This window comes from Sarcophilus harrisii, chromosome 3 (genome assembly GCF_902635505.1).
Source record: "Sarcophilus harrisii chromosome 3, mSarHar1.11, whole genome shotgun sequence".
Classification (NCBI taxonomy): Eukaryota; Metazoa; Chordata; class Mammalia; order Dasyuromorphia; family Dasyuridae; genus Sarcophilus; species Sarcophilus harrisii.
The window spans coordinates 45264107-45284826 of record NC_045428.1 but is presented as its reverse complement, the minus strand read 5'-3'; the positions used below and the strand labels follow the sequence as shown (position 1 = coordinate 45284826).

General features: G+C 35.1%; 1 long non-coding RNA gene across 1 annotated transcript in view; it reads left to right on the top strand.

Moving 5' to 3' along the window:
- The window catches only part of LOC116422211, a 36838-nt gene extending 16322 nt beyond the window's left edge, over positions 1-20516 (top strand). Inside the window, exons 2-3 of the long non-coding RNA XR_004232774.1 lie at positions 19578-19619; positions 19870-20516. This is a non-coding gene — a long non-coding RNA (uncharacterized LOC116422211). The remainder of the gene's footprint in view (positions 1-19577; positions 19620-19869) is intronic.
- The last annotated feature ends 204 nt before the right edge of the window (positions 20517-20720 follow it).

Sequence of the window (20720 nt, the reverse complement as noted above, 5' to 3'; positions counted from 1 at the left end):
TTAGTGAATAAAATAGCATCCTTTATGACTGAATATTTAGTATGAATTCTAAAATTGTTTAAAAAATTCTGATGTACATCCTAATAAAAGGTGATACACTCACCTATGTCTGCCTAGCAGGATTGTTGTGAGAATAAAAATGACTTAAATGTGTGAAAGTTCTTTTTGAAAAAAGTTAAATGTACCTTTTAAATGTAAAGAATTATTATTTAACACAGTTATTAAGTACCAATGGTGTCTGAACAATTACACCGAGTATGAGAAATAAGTGTTACAAAGAAATAAAGAAAAAATACTCTGTCCTACAAAAACCTACAATCTAATTAGGGAAAGAGAGGTGATAGTGAAGTGATAGGAAAATACTTATGAAGCAACACATCTCCAGGCTCAAATGATATAGCACAAGCTGGAGACATTAGTGCTATTGGGAAAGAGTAATGATCTAAGGTGAGTGAGATGGTGTTAATCAGAAGAGATGACTTTTCCACACTGGTCTTAAACATGGATTGTCAGAAGGGGAGGCATGGGAGAAATAAAAGTATATATGATCAGGGCTAGTGTTTTCAGGGGAGCCCCAGATAGCTCAGCAATGAGACCTCCTAATTCCGTGAGGATTTAAGGGTGACTGAGAGTATTCCTCAACAACTCAGAGAGATAGTTGAACTTCAACTTCAAATTTCAAGGATTTGTGATTTCCTTCTGTGCCAGTATGGTGCTGAAAACTCTTAAGATTTACCTTGCTCATCTTGGAAGTTTTAAATAGAGAGCTCTCTAAGTCCAAACAGTATTTCTGTTCAAGAACCTTTCCCTTCATTAAGATCAACCTAACTGTGTTCCCTTTGATCCTGCAGTGTATCTACTAGGTCTGTATCCCAAAGAGATCATAAAAAAGGAAAAAAGACCTACATGGGCAAAAATGTTTGTAGCAATCCTGTTTGTAGTGGCAAGGAACTGGAAGCTGAATGGATGCCCATCCTTTGGGGAATGGCTGAATAAGTTATGGTGTATGAATGTTATGAAGCATTATATTCCATAACAAATGATCAACAGGATGATTTCAGAAAGATCTGAAGAGACTTACATGAACTGATGCTAAGTGGAGTGGGCACATTAGCAACAACAATATTATGTGATGATTAACTCTGATGGATTAGTTTTTTTCAACAATGAGGTGATTCGGGCCAGTTCCAACTAACTTGTGATGGAGAGAGCCATCTGCATCCAGCAAGGACTGTGGGAACTGAATGTAGATCACAACAGGGTATTTTCGTCATTTTTGTTGTTGTTGGCTTGCTTTCCCCCTTTCTCGCTTTTTCTTTTTTGATCTGATTTTTCTTGTGCAACATGATAAATGTGGAAATATTTATAGTAAAATTGCACATGTTTAACAATAAAAAATCAACCTACTAACCAGTAAACCTTTATTAAATTCCTCCTATGTGTCAGGCATTATGTCAGGATTTTTATAAACACCGTCTGTGTATGTATGTATGTATGTATGTGTGTGTGCATGTGCGCATATACACATATATACATATTGGTATTAATATAACTCTTATTCCCATAGTCTCAAATTCTTTACCATCACAAAAAGTACTGTTAGAAATTTTTTTTTCATATAAATAAAACACATTTCTCTTTCTTTGATATCCATAGGGTATAGACTTAGTATTGGTCTTACTCAGTTATATTCTTGAGATATTCCTGAAAGTATTGTAGTCTACATTATATTAAAAATTTCCCCTAAGCCATACACTCATAGGCAATATTCCAGAAGACTTTTGCACAAAGCAAGTATCTATTTAAAAGACCAAATAGTATTTTTTAATTGTAGTTTTTTATTTTCAAAATATATACATGGATAATTTTCGACGTTCACCCCTCCAAAACCCTGTGTTCTAATTTTTTTCCCTCCCTTCCCCCCACTCCCTCCTCCATTCAGCAAATGATTCAATATATGTCAAACATGTGCAATTTCTCTATACATATTTCTACAAATATGCTGCCCAAGAAAAGTCAGATAAAAAAATGTGAAAGAAAACAAAATACAAGTAAACAACAATAAAAAAGAGTGAAAATACTATTTTATGATCCGCACTCAGTCTTCACAGTCCTCTTTCTGGGTGCAGATGACTTTCTTTATCATAAGACCATTGGAACTACTCTGAATAACCTCTTTGCTGACAAGGGTCATGTCCATCAGAATTGATCATCATATAATCCTGCCATTGCCATTATAATGATCTCCTGGTTCTGCTCATTTCACTTAGCATCAGTTCATTTAAGTCTCTCCAAGCCTCTATCTTCCTGCTGTTTCTTATAGAACAAAAGTATTCTATAACATTCATATACCATAACTTATTCAGCCATTCTCCAACTGATGGGCATCCACTCAGTTTCCAGTTTCTTGTCAATACAAAAAGGACTGCCACAAACATTTTTGCATATGTGGGTCCCTTTCCCTCCTGTATAATCTTTTTAGGATATAAGTCCTGTAGAAACACTGCTGGATCAAAGGATATGCACAGTTTGATAATCCTTTGGGCAAAGTTCCAAATTGCTCTCCAGAATGGTTGTATCAGTTCACAACTCCACCAACAATGTATTAGAGTTCCAGTTTTCCCACATCCTCTCCAACTTTCATCGTTATCTTTTTTTGTCATTTTAGCCAGTCAGAGAGATATGCAGTGGTACTTTTGAGTTGTCTTAATTTGCATTTCTCTAATCAATAATGATTTAGATTCATATAACTAGAAATTGTTTTATTTTCTTCATTTGAAAATTGCCTGTTCATATCTTTTGACCATTTATCAACTAAAGAATGGCTTGAATTATTATAAATTTGAGTCAATTCTCTATATATTTTAGAAATAAGCCTTTATCAGAAACCTCAAAAGTAAATCCCCCCCCCAATTTATTTCTTCCTTTCTAATTTTGTCTGCATTGGTTTTGTTTGCATAAAAAAACTTTTTAACTTAATATAATCAAAATTATCTATTTTGTGTTCAATAATGAGCTCCAGTTCTGCTTTGGCCACAGATTCCTTTCCTCTCCACAGATCTGAGAGGTGAATTATCCTTAATTCTTCTGATTTGCTTATAATATCACTATGTCTAAATCATGAACCCATTTCAATCTTATCTTGCTATAGGGATTTAGATGTGGGTGAATGCCTAGTTTCTGTACCAAATAGCTTTTAACAAAAAAGTAGAAGTTAAAAAAAATGTTGCCCAGCATTGCATTTCTCTTCTACTCTTGGTTGCATTGGTTTTGTTTGTGCAAAACCTTTTAAATTTAATGTAATCAAAATTAACCATTTTGTATTTCATTATATTTTCTAGTTCTTCTTTGGCCATAAATTCCTCTCTTCTCTTACTCTGATAGGTAAACTATCTCTTGCTCTCCTAATTTGCTTATAGTATCACCCTTTATGTCTGAAAAGGTGTCATTTCTAAAATATATTGAGAATTAAGTCAAATTTATAAGAATACAATTCATAGATATAACTTTGTCATGGATATAATCAAAGGATATGAAGACAATTTTCAGATGAAAAAATTAAAGCCATTTATAGTCATATAAAATGCTCTAAATCACTATTGAGTAGAGAAATATAAATTAAAACAACTCTGAGGTACTACCTTACACCTATCAGATTGACTAAGAGGACAGGAAAAAATGATGAATGTTGGATGGGCTGTGGGAAAACTGGAAAACTAAAGAATTGTTGGTAGCGTTTTAAGCTAGTCCAAACATTCTGAAGAGCAATTTAAAACTATGACCAAGGGCTATAAAACATTGCATACCCTTTGTCAGTTCTGGGTCTTAAAGAAATCATAAAAGAGAGGAAATGATCTACATGTGCAAAAATGTAGCATCTTGTTGTGGTGGCAGGGAATTAGAAATTTAGGGGATGTCCATCAATTGGGGAATAGCTGAGTAAATTATGGTATGTGAAAGTAATGGAATATTATTGTTTTATAAGAAATGATAATCATGCTGATTTCAGAAAATCTTGGAAAGGCTTACATGAACTGATGCTGAATGAAGTGAGAAGAACCAGGAGAACATTGTAGACAGTAATAGCAAGATTATGCAATAATTAACTGTGATAGATTTAGTTCTTTTTAGCAATACATTAATCTAAGACAATTCCAATAGATTTGGAATGGAAAATGCCTTTTGCATTCTGAGAGAACTATAGAGACTGAAGGTGGATAGAAGCATAATATTTTCACCATTTTTGTTTGCTTTTTCGTTCTCAGGGTTTTTTCCTTTACTTCTGTTTTTTCTTTTGCAAAATATGGAACTATTTTAAAAAGTGTCACACTTGTATAACTTATATTATATTGCTCACTTTCCTAGGAAGGGGGAAGGTGAGAGAGGGAGAGAGTTCCAAAAAAAGTTGGAACTCAAAATATTACAAAAAATGAGTGTTGAAAATTATCTTTATAGGTAATTTGAAAAATAAAATATTATTGAATTAAAAGAAAGTAGAAGCAATAGCAAAACAAGATAATACTTCATTTCCCTACTACCATTAAAAATGATGGAGAGTCAAAAGCAAAAATCTTCAGTGAGGTTCAGAAATTATATCCAGAAAGGATTATACAATTATAGAAGTGGACAATTGGGCTTCTCTTGCTTATTGGATATTATGGCATTTGAAGACTCATAGCTATATAAAATCCTGGGAAGAATACTGGTCTTAAAAGTTTACTTTATTCATCAATTTAAAGTGGGGAAATATGTAAGGATTCCCTCCAAGGTGTTTTGGCTGCCTCTGCGGATGGCTGTTTTCATGGTGGTACACCCCATTTGGCCTGGGCAAATATGGTTTATCATTGAATAAGCTGCTTATGTGTTTTTGCTTCTCCTTCCTACCCCACTCAGAATAATTCTAAAAACCATGTAGCTTGAACAGTTTTTTCCCCCATGTTCCTAGTTCTGGGAAATTGAACTGGCATATTGTAGGAACAGGGAAATCTACCTTTATCTCACACCTAATAGAAAAAGAATTAAGAACAGATGATTGTGTATATGGTATGATTTAGATATTCTGGAGGGTTCAGGGTTTCATTGACAAACAGATCTTGATGGAAGGAGAGAGGGATCACCTTATTCATCTTGACAGAGATGGAAATTATGCTTATTTATTCCCCAGATGTTATGATGTAGACTATTGCCACCTAAAGCATAATAATCCCCTATACCAGTACTGACTGTAATTCCTTTCAAACCTGGTAAATGGTCTTCAGAATTTGATGTGCCTGAAAAGGTCATTATTGTTGTTATTCAGTTAATTTAGTTGTGTATGATTCTTTGTTACTGGAACATAGTGCTCATGGATTTTCTATCTTTTTAAAAAAATGTTTCAATAGTATTTTGTTTTTCCTATTACATAAAAATATAGTTTTCAGCATTCATTTTTGCAAGATTTTGAGTTCCAGTCTTTTATCCCTTCCTTCCTTATCTCCATTCTTCCAAGACAGCAAACAATTTGGTATAGATTATACACATTTAATTATTTTAAACATTTTCATATGTTGTGAAAGAAAAATCAGAACAAAAGGGAAAAACCATGAGGAAAAAAAAGCAACCAAAAAAATCAAACAAAAAGGTGAAAATAGTGTGCTTCAATTTATATTCAGTCTCTATAGTTTTTTCTCTGGATGTAGATGGCATTTTCTGTCCTAAATCTATTAAATTGTTTGCATTAATGTATTGCTGAGAAGAGCTGAGTCTTTCATAGATGATCATTGCATAATCTCGCTGTTACTGTGTACAATGTTCTGATTCTGCTCACTTCACTCAGCATTAGTTCATGTAAGTCTCCCTGGGGTTGTTAAGTCTTTCTAAGCTGCCCATGTATCTCTCTCTCTCTCTCTCTCTCTTTCTTTGGCAAAGATACTGGAAGGGTTTGGCATTTCCTTCTCTGGTGGATTAAGGCAAACCAAACTTAAGTGATTTCTCCAGAGTTGTACAATTAGAGAGTATCTGAAGTCAGATTTGCACTCAGGTTCAAGTCCAGCACTCTATCTACTGAGATATTTGTTTGAAAAGATCATTCATTACCTTTTTAAGTCTTTTGATGGCCTCTGCAATCTTAGCTAAGATGATCCTTAGTTTATCACTGGATGAACATTTTAAACCTTTCTAGGTTTGCAGGACCTTTTAGAGTTTATGAAGCACAAGAGCCTAGAATTATCAAGCTAACAGGGGAATAGGACTTGGCTGAAGTGATAGGACTAATGTGATGTTCTCTACGTGCTCCTTTTTGCAGACAGTGTTAAGCTCATTGTTCCTAGCATCAGGACACTAGAAATTCCCCCAAAAGATCTCTGGCCATGGAAAAGGGTTCCACAAGAAAGATCAAGTGGATGATCCACTTATTGCCCAGACTGTAATCTGAAGCCAGAATGCACAATCCATTGGTCTGAGCCATCAGCAGTGGACTCTGCAGATGGATGGTGCTATGAGCCCAGAATTGTGTGGGAGAAAGAGAAAGCTTGCCCTCCATTTATGAGATTGCTTAGTGCGTTCAACGACCCTGAGGTTTTCTGAAACAAAAACATTTAAACCAATATTCCTTCAGTGATATTATATTTAAATCTTCAAATGTCATACTAAGGATAAAAAATTTTATGTCATCCAAAGAGAAATGGAGAGATATAATTCATTCAAAAAGTTTTTATACACTGTCTGCCAGGAGAGATATTAGACATCATGGAGACAAAAGCAAAGTAGTCCTTGCTTTTAAGGCATATATCCTTTTTGGGGAGTGGGGTGAAAAACATGCAAATAAAGATTATATATAAGATGACTTGAAAATAATTAGACAGGGGAAGACAGACACTAGTAATTGGAGACATGCTTCATCAAGATAGAGTATTTCAACCAAATGATATATTGCCAAATGCTATCATACAAGAATCACAGCAGCTAGGCAGTACAGTGGATAATGCTCTAGGTTTGGAATCAATAAGATCTGAGTTCATTTTCTGCCTCAGAAATTTACCAGCAGTATGATCTTTAGCAATTAATATAACCTCTCAGACTCAGTTTCCTCATCTGAAAAATGAGGGAGTTGGATTTGATATTCAGTAAGATCCCTTTTAGCTTTAAAACTATAATTTTATGAAATGAAGTAAAATATAACATGTCCTCCAAAAATATATGAATATGACAGAGGGATCTGGCACATAGCAAGAGTTAGGGATTATATTTGAAACAAAAATCACATCTATCTTCATAATATTCAAAGACTAGAGGAAAACCACCAACATTTTGGGCATTTTCATTTTTAAAGAGAACGGCCAATGAAACACAGATCCTTTGAAGTTTCATTATTCCCATTTTACATATCGGGAAACTAAGGCCAGAGATATTAGAACTTTCTCTAAAAGAGAGTAGTAATCAAAAGAGCAGAGATTTGAATACCAGTATCCTGATTTCTTAGATCAGCACTTTTTCTGCTAGACTTCTTGCTGTTCAGTCATTTCAGTCATGAATGACACTTTGTGATCTTATATGGGTTTTCTTGGCAGAGCTACAGGAATGATTTGTCATTTCCTTTTCCAGATCATTTTACAGATGAAAAGGAAACTGAGGCAAATTTGGCTAAGTGATTTGCCCAGGTTCACACTGCTAATTTCTGAAGTTGTATTTGAATTCAGCAAGATGAATCTTCCTCACTCCAGGTCTGTCACTCTGTCTCCTATATCACCTAGCTGCTCTACTCTACTGTTCAATTTTATCTGCTATACACAACACTTAATAGTAATTTGGAACAGCCAGGTGTTTGGCATTCAAATTCACATTGCACAAAAGGATTTATAGACTTACTTTTTATTTTAGAAAGCATATATCTTCTCCCTTGCTTCCATATAGCATAAGTACCTTGAAGACAGGGATCATTTCTGTTTTATTTTTTGTTTGCCTTACAATAACAGAATGTTTGTTATATATTTGGTGCTTAATAAAAGCTTGGTGAATGAACCATACACTTTCGGTTTCACTTTGAGTGATTCAGAATTTTTACTCTTTGCATATTATGGCATTCCATAAATCATAGAAACTTTATTTAGATTTGATTGCATGACAGAGGTGACACTGGCACAGGACGGCCCAATATGTCATGCCCTCATCAAAGAAGGTGCTGTGCTGTATGAGTAAAATAGAATTGAATTATCTCAGAGGAAATGGGAGATGTGCAAAGTTAAAGAATCCACCCCACATTTTCATAGACACTTTTGTGTCCAATCTGTGGCAGAGTATTCTGAGTTTGTATTAGTCTGGTCAGTCATAGACACACTAACTTGACTCTAACATAATGGTGTCATTTTGGTCCTTTTTGAGAATAAAGGACAACAATCAACCTATTCTGGGAAGAATATTGGCATGAAAAACTCCTATCACACTCATCAGTTCAGAGAGGAAAGATGGAAATACTGGTTCTACATTTTATCTCTCACCAAGGTGTTTGGGCTATCTGTGTAGTTGGTCAAATTTTTGCAGTGGCACAATCCCTTCTGGGCTGTGAGGATGTGGTCTAACTGTGAATAAGTCATTTATCTCTTCTGTTTCTCCTTTTCACCATTTATAATATGTATAAAACCCACATTACTTGAGTGATTTTTCTCCCATTACACTATAGGTGAGCATAACCAAGTTTGAGCCCAGCTGTTGGTCATAAATCATTCTCACACCACCAAGCTACTAAATACATCTGGAAATATAATTTGGCAACCACTAGAATGCTATTCTATATGAACTCTAATTGTTATAAAGTCATTTATACATTATGACTGTTGAGTTTATCTTTATTTCAAGTTCTTATATGCAAAATGCTAAAGTAGATGTGCTTTCTATTGAACAGATACATGATAGCATGACATTTATTGATAAAGAATTATCTTGTTAGAGAACAGATCCTTAAAATTTGGGAACATGCAAGATGCATATCTAGACAACAGCAGCTTGAACACTATCTAGCAAAGGAAGGAATTTGATTTGTTAACTAAACTTTCCATAGACTTAAAATACATTTCTCAATTATTATTATTATTTTTTAAATCTCCATCTTCTCAACCTCTTAAAAATAGAAAGAAGAAAGAAACAGAATTCTTATGATATAAAGATAGTCAAGCCAAACAAATTCTCACCTTGGCCACTTCCAAAAGAACAGAAATAAATAATGATGGAAACATTAATTGCTTATGGGTAGACTGAGCCAACATAATAAAACCGACAAAATTAATTTGCTTGTTTAGTTCCATATCATTCTATCAATGGATTACTTAGTGGAACTAGAGAAAATAATAAAGAAATCCATCTGGATACACAAAAATTCAGGAATATCAGGGGAAATCATGGAAAAAAAGTGGGAAGGAAAGGAATCTACCAATATTAGATCTCAGGCTATACTATAAAATAGTATCAAAACAATCTGAGGGGCAGTTGGATAGCCACAGTGGATAAAGCACCTAAACTGGAATCAGGAAGACCCAACTTGAAATCTGTCTAAGGCCTGGATACTTTAAAAAGCAAGTAGTGTGGAATGAAGATTTATGACTTCATATAGATTCCTTATTTTGTGCTGTGCTTGTATCTATAGAAATACTTTCCTTTTTTTGGTGTTTAAATTCATAACAATATCAAAATTTAAAACAAATTGCAAGCAAACAAACAAACAAACAAAAATCAAAGAAATTTGTCTGGATGGACTAGCCCAAGTTCATATAGCCAATGCTCTTTGGAATTCAAGAGTGTCATTGACTTTTTTTATTAAAATGTTAGTATTTCCTTTTTCCTCTTTTCCTTCCTTCCTTCCTTCCTTCCTTCCTTCCTTCCTTCCTTCCTTCCTTCCTTCCTTCCTTCCTTCCTTCCTTCCTTCCTTCTTTCCTTCCTTCCTTCTTTCCTCCTTTCCTTCCTTCCTTCCTTCTTTCCTTCCTTCCTTCCTTCCTTCCTTCCTTCCTTCCTTCCTTCCTTCCTTCCTTCCTTCCTTCCTTCCTTCCTTCCTTTCTTCCCTTCCTCACCTCTTTTGTCCTATGTAGTTTCATTTAAGATTTCTTGAATAAGAAATCTGAAAAACTGTTTTTATAAACTTCATTGGGATACACATAGAGCTGCCTGACCAAGTGTTTAACCCAAATCACTCTCACTGACTCTCACTCATTGACCAACGATAAGTCCCAAGGCAAGCTTTTCTTGGTCCTTTTTTGGATTTTAATGGCTCTGAATTCAAATTCAAATAAGTTTGAATAGCAATTGTTTCTGTTCTGGCCAGAAACCCAGAGGACCTTCCCCTCCCAGAATGATTGTTTTTTCCTCTGAGTGGACAAATTAGGCCATCTTTTTGCCTACCCTTAAATCACTGTATGGGTATTGTTCAGACAAACTGAAACCTGGTAAATACCTTAATTTAAAAAAAATAACAAACACCAACCTCTCCTACTGCATCTGGGCCCATCTCCAATCATTCTAATTTATGTCTTGTTATTAGACTCAGATGGCTCTGGAGGATAGAGGCTGAAGACTCTGCACAGTCCTGCCTCACTTAAATCCAATTCACTTGCAAGTCAACATGTCACCCTCCTGATGTCATTGAGTCTCTTCTAGAATGAAGGCAAACAACAACAATAATAGCCAGTCAAATGTGGGGACTTGAATTTAGAATTTCCCCACTCTTAGGCCAGCTCCTTATTCACTAACTAATATGCTTTCTCTAGCTTCCAGATATCCCTCTTTCTGTTTCTCCTTCTCCTCTGTTTGTCCTTCTGTCTCTGACTTTCTGTGTGTCTTTCTGTCTCCTCTCTCTTCCATTATCACAATCTTGTGTCTTGACTCTGTCCATGACATTACTGTGTCAATCCACATACAACAGTACATATACAAATAAGAAAGTAACAAATAACTATTTCTGATATGATGTGTTTGGAAAAGGAAATTTGAGAAGGAAAAGATCACTGACAATTGAAGATGGTAATAGAGTAGTTGATACTAACGTAAATGGAAGCTCTAAAACTAGTCAGATCTAATCAGCTCTCTGTCTGTCTCTGTCTCTGTCTCTATCTCTCTGTGTCTCTGTGTCTCTGTGTCTCTGTCTCTCTGTCTGTCTGTCTCTCCTCTCCTCATCCTTGGATGGTACTCCCAATATATTCCTAGCTCTATATAGGAACCTTCAAACACTGTATATAATTAGTATATAAAATGCAGTTCTACCTGGCCAGTGAATGCTCAGCTCAATGCCAGTCAAAGATTCTGATCTCTATCCACAATTGAAGTAATTTCTGAATTTTCACAATAGCATTTTTTTTGTGTGTGAGGAAAAGTTGAAATTGTTTTGTTCTATATTATTTTGTAAGTATTGGAAATGGTCAAAATCTAGTTTCACAATTGGAATAAGGAAACCAAGCCCTCAAGATGAAAGGTTCTCCTCTGCTTTCCAAGACACATCTTGAAATGATGAATAAAACAATGAGTTTTGAAACACCAATATTCTTCCAGAAATATTACATAATTACGAATTACAGAATATCACAGTTTCCAAAAACTGAAATTCTGGATCACTCAAAGAAAAATGGAAAGATGCAAGCTTCATTTGACAAGATTTAATCAAACAATTAAATCTTTCTAGATAAAAATATTTAAATTTTTTAGTTTTGAAAAATGATGAACCTAGCAAATATCAGGAGAAAATGAGAATTTACAAATATATACAGATTAGAAAAAGATTGCATATGGAACTGCAAATCTCCATTGTGTATATTTTATTTTTTCTTTATTATGTATTTAATAAATTCAGCCTATAACTTTCAAAGTTGTTTTGCTTGTCTATGATTGTTTGTCTGTCTTGATTCCATCTGTTATCTTCTGTGCATTCAATGATGCAAAAACATTTCTTGGAAACCTATTATACTCTTTCTCTTCCTTTCTTTTCCCCACCCCCTTCCCATTGAAAAATAGGAAACCCTTGTAAAAATATGCATGCGGAGCGAGAGTAATAAGCCATTACATAGTACTTATATGTCAAACACTGCTAAATGTTTTATGAATTTTATCTCATTTGTTCTTTGCTACAGTCTTATTGGGTAAGTGCCCTTATTGTCCCCATTTAAGAGTTGCAGAAATTAATGCAGAAGTTAAATGGCTTGCCTAGGGTCACAAGTGAATGAAGTCTGAATTGAAGTCATGTCTTCCTGGCTCCTGGACCCAAACAAATGTCCATATTGACTGTGCCTGAAAATATAAATTTTACTCTTTACTTCAAGATATTTTTGGACCTGGCTTTAACCTAAGATATCAAGTGTCATCTCTCTGTATACTGATACAAACACTCTTGAGTAGGACAATTTCTTCTCTTCCCTCATCATCTCCCATAATCTTTACTGTCTGATCCTGTTAGCAAGACTGTGATATGGTATAGAATGAGCTGGACTTGTCAGGGCACCAGAATTCAAGTTCTTATTCTAACAGTTAATAATTTTTTGAGCTGGGCATGACACTTCATCGATCAATTTTCTTATTTGTGAAATGGACAGAAACACCACCACAACCCCCCCCCCCCCAACCCATCATCATCATCTTACCAACTTTCTACTTTCTTGTAAAGAAAGCCTATTATAAAACTTAAAATCTTGGAGAGTCTTACTTCTCCAGCCTGAAACTTTCCCAGTCCCTTACATGAAGTCTTTCTGGATCAATCCATCCTCAATGAGAGCTACTGGGGTGGGCAGGAGAAGCCTCCCATTTCCCATCTCTACCCTTCCTCCAACATGACACCGACTAGAGTCCTGTGCTTTTGTGCATTTCTTCCTCAGCATTTTCCCACTGGAAGTAGATTCCTTCCTCTCTCTTTTCCTGCTTTAATATTTAATACCTGTAGGACTCCGGGCAAGTCACTATCTTCTCATGGCTTCAATTTACTCATCTGTAAAATGAGATTGAATTTCAAAACTTCTAAAACCCCTTTCAGCTTCCAAATCTGGGATCCTAAATCTCTTCCTCACATGTGCTATCCATTTCTGGTTTCTCACTAAAAATTTAGCTTTATCCTGAAGACACCTCATATCTTAGTGTCCTCTCCAAGGCTGGTTATTTCTTCTTTTCTGCTCCCCATGCCATTTCCATCCACACAAGACCAAAGAGAGGAGATGGCATATTTCTTGTTCCTCATTGCCACCATTGCTCAGCAGTCCCCATGAAGCCCTTAAAGTCTACTTCATTTTCCTTAGATCCTGAGTGTCCCAATCTCTGAGCTTCCAGATGAGTTTGACATCTGGTTCATAGTCTCCTGTGACTCAGTACAGCTTTACTTGGACCATCCTAGACTTCTCAATTCCAGTTACTGAATTATGTTAGACACTTCTACCCCTCTGCATGCACGTCAACAAAATTTGCCCCAGGTGTCATTCCTGGTTATATCTTTCATGTCAGTGGCAGCTGAAAGCAAAATTTTGAGCACTTGTCTTTAATGAATTCTGTATTTGTCATGAACAAATGAGTGAATGAAAAAATCACTTATTAAGTGCTTACTATATGCAAAACACTGTGTTAACTGATGGAAATATAAATAGAAAAGTAAGACTGATTTCAATAAGTTCACATGGGAAAAACAACAGTTCATAGAGAATGTATTAACACTAGAAAGGCTAGAATTTAATAATACTTCAAAGGATCATGCTACGGTCAATTAACAGAGAATATTTTTTTTTAAATCCATAAGGAAAAGAAAATATAGTAGGATGAAAATTAAATTTCAAAATAAAGTTGTAACACCTTTTTTAAAAATCAGTATTGTAGCATTCTCTATAAATAAAAAAGGCTCCATTATTCTTAGGGTACACCAGTAAAAAGGATGGTAATGAATCTTTAGTGTAATTGCTACTGACAAAATCAAATCAGTTTCTCATGTTGGAAGGTATCAAAGACTTTGGTAGGTAGAATTTTCCTTTCTGGGATTTCTGTAATGATGGTAGAAGCATTCAAACAAACAGTTGGCCAGGTCACATCTCCATGGGGATTTTTCCCTAGATGATGGCTATGGGACTGGACTGGAAAAAGGGTCATCAGAATATCAGGCTAATAGAGTTCAGAATGAATCCTTCCCTGCTTTCCAAAGGATAAGAATTGCTTGGTTATAGAAACCCTCAGATCATTGCCAAGCTTTGGATAGAATGTAATTGTAAATTATAGAGACTATATGAAGGAAATTGTAGCTCTTAGGCTATGAATGCACTATTATTTTATTATTTAGTAGAAATAGTCATAACATAGTATATGATAACAGTGCATGATGCTATCTTAAAACAATAATTCCTGATGCTAAGTGAAATGAGCAGAACCAGGAGATCATTATACAAGGCAACGAGAAGATTATACGATGATCAACTCTGATGATGGTGGTTCTCTTCAACAATGAGATGATTCAAACCAGTTCCAATTGTTCAGTAAAGAAGAGAATCAGCTACACTCAGAGAGAGAACTATGGGAAATGAGTATGGACCACAAAAAGCATTTCCACTCTTTCTATTATTGTTTGCTTGCATTTTTGTTTTCTTTCTCAGGTTTTTTTCTTTCTTTCTAGATCTGATTTTCCTTATGCAGCAAGATAACTGTATAAATATGTATAATATATTGGATTTAACATATACTTTAACATATTTATCATGTATTGGATTAATTGACATCTAGGGGAGGGGATGGGGGGAAGGAGGGGAAAAGTTGTAACAGAAGATTTTGCAAGGGTCAATGTTGGAAAATTACCTGTGCATATGTTTTGTAAATAAAAAGCTATAATAATAATAAAAACAATAATTCCTCTGCATTCTCTCTCTTTTTTGGATGCCTATCATTACTTTGATCTCTTTAACCTAATCAGACAAACACTGGGCTCAGGGCTCAATTTCCCAAGATCAGATTGCACTATGCTTTGTCAAGAGTACATTTTATTTCCTATGAATAAAAATGAAACATTAAAAACAAAACAAAACAAAACAAAACCTTCCTGGTCACTTAATATACAATAGCTACTAGTTTCATTCTCAGCTTTCCTTGGCCTAAAGTACTGAGGGTTTTTTTTTTTTTTTTTGAGTTGTTGTTGGGATGCCAAGATTTAGGCTTAGAATCCTGAGTTCCTAATGTTATCCTTCCTAACCCCCCAAACAGTTTATCACTCCCAAATACTTTCCAGTAAGAAACCTCTTTTTCCTTCTAAGTAATATAATTCCCCCCTCTTGATTTAGTATAGCCAAGTGAGACTTTGTTCAAGTTAAGAAAATTTGGATAAGAGCTGCAGACAATGTTCATATTTTGAATTTAGTCAAAGACTATTTGCTGTTTGGGAGACCTACAATATCTTTCCGTAGAAGAAGCTCTTGGTCTGTTAATCTCAGGAGTATGCTAGCAGGATCATTGCTCTGTCTCTTCTGTAATCCTTTTTGCTAAAGAGATTTTTCTTGTAAAGGGTGGACGAATTTGCTTTTGGGATTGGGGGGATGCTACTAAGGGAAATAAATTCATGTTGTCATGACTGCTTTGAGAAACTAAGCTCTAGTTGGGCCTTCTTAAAAGAGGAAATATATAGCATTTCATTTACATTTGGGGGAAAGATTTCTAGATAGTCTTTTGGGGCTGTTTTGCCAATACTAAATGTTTATCTGTAGCTTTTAGCAAGCAAAAAATACCCCATAGCAAGGGGCTGTCTATTCTTGAGAACAGCTACACTTTTTTTTTCCACTTATATTTTGTTTCAGAGGCCACAATAGTGCTATCCTTATAAGTTTTAATTTTTAAAAAAAAAATTTACTATTTACATGATTGTACAGAGGATTAGACTTTAGATATTTAAATACAATTAAAAGACATTTCTGAAATGATGCTTTGTCTTCTGGCTTTAAGTACATTTATTTTTTCTTTTCATACTCCTAGTCTATAAGCTTTCTGAAGGGAGGAGATGTTTCTTTATATCTCTGTGTCCCTCTTGGCAACTGTTACAAGGTCTTGTAATAATAACAATGATTATAGTTAGTATTTTTATAATGCCTACTATGGTGAGACATTGTGCTAAGCACTTTATAAATACTATCTCAGTTGATCCTCATAACACTGGAAGATAGGTACTGCTGTTACCCCAATTTCCTGATGAGAAAACAGAAGTAAACAGGGGTTAAATTGCTTGCCCAGGGTCACACAGCTAGTAAATCTCTGAGTCTTAAATGTTTGAGTCTTCTAATGCTTGATACAACAGAGATCTTTTCTACATTAATATAATTATTTAATATATTATCCAATATAATATAGAATATATTCATGTATTAATATAATTAATAAAATCCTTATGCCTCGGCAATAAGAGTCGAGAAAGAGATTAAAGGAATCAGAATAGGCAGTGAGGAAACCAAACTATCACTCTTTGCAGATGATATGATGGTATACTTAGAGAACCCTAGAGATTCTACAAAAAAGCTATTAGAAATAATCCATAACTTTAGCAAAGTTGCAGGTTATAAAATAAATCCCCATAAATCCTCAGCATTTTTATACATCACCAACAAAATCCAACAGCAAGAGATACAAAGAGAAATTCCATTCAGAATAACTGTCGACAGCATAAAATATTTGGGAATCTATCTACCAAAGGAAAGTCAGGAATTATATGAGCTAAATTACAAAAAACTTTCCACACAAATAAAGTCAGACTTAAACAATTGGAAAAATATCAAGTACTCCTGGATAGGTTGAGCAAATATAATAAAGATGACAATACTCCCTAAACTAATCTATTTATTTAGTGCTATACCAATCAGACTTCCAAGAAAATATTTTAATGATCTAGAAAAAATAACAACAAAATTCATATGGAATAATAAAAGGTCAAGAATCTCAAAAGAATTAATGAAAAAAAAATCAAATGAAGGTGGCCTAGCTGTACCTGACCTAAAACTATATTATAAAGCAGCAGTCACCAAAACCATTTGGTATTGGCTAAGAAATAGATTAGTTGATCAGTGGAACAGGTTAGGTTCACAAGACAGAATAGTCAACTATAGCAATTTAGTGTTTGACAAACCCAAAGATCCTCAATTTTGGGATAAGAATTCATTATTTGACAAAAACTGCTGGGATAACTGGAAATTAGTATGACAGAAATTAGGCATGGACACACACTTAACACCGTATACCAAGATAAGATCAAAATGGGTCCATGATTTAGACATAAAGAATGAGATTATAAACAAATTGGAGGAACATAGGATAGTTTATCTCTCAGACTTGTGGAGGAGGAAGAAATTTGTGACTAAAGATGAACTAGAGACCATTATTGATCACAAAATAGAAAATTTTGATTACATCAAATTAAAAAGCTTCTGTACAAACAAAACTAATGTAAACAAGATTAGAAGGGAAGCAACAAACTGGGAAAACATCTTCACAGTTAAAGGTTCTGATAAAGGCCTCATTTCCAAAATATATAGAGAGCTGACTCTAATTTATAAGAAACCAAGCCATTCTCCAATTGATAAATGGTCAAAGGATATGAACAGACAATTTTCAGATGATGAAATTAAAATCATTACCACTCATATGAAAGAGTGTTCCAAATCATTATTAATCAGAGAAATGCAAATTAAGACAACTCTGAGATACCACTACACACCTGTCAGGTTGGCTAAGATGACAGGAAAAAATAATGATGAGTGTTGGAGGGGATGTGGGAAAACTGGGACACTGATACATTGTTGGTGGAGCTGTGAACGAATCCAACCATTCTGGAGAGCAATATGGAATTATGCCCAAAAAGTTATCAAACTGTGCATACCCTTTGACCCAGCAGTGTTTCTACTGTACTTATACCCCAAGGAGATACTAAAGAAGGGAAAGGGACCTGTTGTTTGTGGCAGCCCTGTTTGTAGTGGCTAGAAGCTGGAAACTGAGTGGCTGCCCATCAATTGGAGAATGGTTGAGTAAATTGTGGTATATGAATGTTATGGAATATTATTGTTCTGTAAGAAATGACCAGCAAGATGAATACAGAGAAGCTTGGAGAGAATTACATGAACTGATGCTAAGTGAAATGAGCAGAACCAAAAGAGATCATTATATACAACAATACTGTATGAAGATGTAATTTGATGGAAGTGGATTTCTTTGACAAAGAGACCTAATTCAGTTTCAATTGATCAATGATGGACAGAAGCAGCTACACCCAAAGGAAAAAAAAACACTGGGAAATGAATGTAAACTGTTTGCATTTTTGTTTTTCTTCCCGGGTTACTTCTACCTTCTGAATCCAATTCTCCCTGTGCAACAAGAAAACTGTTTGGATCTGCACACATACATTGTATCTAGGATATACTAGGACATATTCAACATCTATAGGACTGCTTGCCATCTAGGGGAGGGGGTGGAGGGTGGGAGGGAAAAATCGGAACAGAAGTGAGTGCAAGGGATAATGTTGTAAAAAAAAATTACCCAGGCATGGATTCTGTCAATAAAAAGTTACTATAATAAAAAAAAAATAAAATCCTTATGGATATGGCCTGATGATGCAAAATGAACCTAGATGACATAACATTTTTTTTTAAACTGGGGAGAAAGGTGTAGTCAGTGCCCTCTTCCCTATGCTTCCACTCTGAGCACATCTCTTGTAATCTCATAGAAGTTTGAATTTACTTCTGGCCACATAAGATTTAGGGACCGGTTACTATTTCAAGATGATCTTAGAAGTTAAGTGTTGGATGGAGTGCCTTCCATGTCTTCCATTTAGTCTCAGCCAATGTGACCATCAGTTCTGTTTTGTGTATTTATTCCTAATCTTAAATGAATACGGATCCTGGGATGGAAAAGTTCCAGTGACCTGATACCCACCTTTCCCCAGGAAGTTCATTATTGTGAAAAACCTCATCATCCTGCAAGACCCCTCAGTTCAGGTATTCCACCTCCACATAACTTCTATTCCTATGATTAGAGGATGGACTCATGAACTCCAAGCCCTTCACTTACATTTCAATTCTCACCTGACTGTACTAATCTGAGACTTCTTTGAAGAAATTTCTCCCCTTCCCCTAGCATTTCCACTTCCTTTTGTGTGTCTTCTTTCATTAGATTATAAACTCTGTGAGGGCAGGGACTGTCCTTTTTAAAATTTGTATCCCTAGTGCTCGGCACAGTACCTGGCATCCAGTGAGCACTTAATAAATGTTTACTGATTGACTGACTTTATGAGTTCTGAAAAGTCAAGAAGCCTTTTAGCTCAGATCTTCCTGACTTCAATCCTAGTGCTCTATCCACTGTGCCTCCTGCCGGCCTCCATCTAGTTATGAAATCATTACTCAATAAATATCTTTTGAGTGGAAAAACAAATCCAAAACTAGTCCTCGGCTGGTGTTATATACTTGCTGTTTTAAAATGTCTTTCCAAGTGAGAAATTTAAGTTTATAATGTGAAATCTTGGCTCCTGTGTAACAAGGGTGTACATGGAGGGATCCAGCTATCTTTTTTTTATTCTAATTTATCTTCCTACTAAGCAGGAATATATTCTTTTTTTTTGTTTGTTTGTTTGTTTTTGACTGCAGGACTCGTAGCCAAGCCTGGTTCAAGACAAAGTCTTGACATAGGTAAATATTGTCTTTGTTATTACGATTCTTGTCTTTATTTAACTGAACCCTATGACGCCTAAGGCTGTAATTCCTCACCTGGGGATGTCTTGCTGCCCTGTAATACCCAGATCTTGGCATTTTAAGTACCTTCCACTGGACTGGCAGCTATCTTTTAGCTAATTCCTTCAGGCAACAAAGTGTTAGCTACTTAATCTTATGTCCTGATACTGACTAAAGACATCTTAATTTGGGTTTTTCTTCTTTGTAGAACCCATTGTTGCACCTCAGATGTTGGGAATTGGAATCCACATAACAGAACGTCATGCAGATATTGAGTATCTTCCCTTACAATGGGCTAGGTGAGAAGAGGGAGGGCTCCTCATTTTCTTCAGCAAACAACCTTTTATAAGGATTTTGGCAAAAGGGGAAGCTAAAGATGAAGAAGCAAGTTAATAGGGAAAAAGGACATTTTTTTCAGCAGTACAAATCAGATCCCATGTCTCTCTTATTATCTCTAGGATAAATATCTTTGAGAGGGCTCATTATTATCTGATTAATTTCTATTTTTCCATTATTTTTATCCGTTAATTCCATATATATCAGCTCTACTAACCTCTTTGCTCTTCATCAGACATGACCATTTGTTTATTGTCCTATTGCCTTTTTTATATCCTATTATTATCCTATGCCCTTTGTCTGATAGTCTCTTATATTTAGATTTTTCTCTCTGTCCTTACCTCTACTTCTCCAGAGTCCTTTGCTTCCTCCAGAACTCATTTCAAGGGTTACTTTCATCTGGTGGGCTATCCTAGTACTTTCAATTATTCCTGCCTTCCCATCCAACATTACCTTGGATCTGCTTTGGATATGTCTTATACATATTATATATGTACATATTGCCTCACCAACAGAAATTATATTTCTTAAAAGCAGGAACTGCTTAATTTTTATCTTTGCATTTGCAATGCCTAACTTAGTTTTTGGTGCACAATAAGTGCTTGATAAATTCTATTTCCAAAATTACCTGGTTTGAGAATTAGTCAAGAATTTTCCCTCATTGGACCATACCTTATAGATATCATGGGAGGTTATTAGTTCACATATCTGAAAACAGTTAAC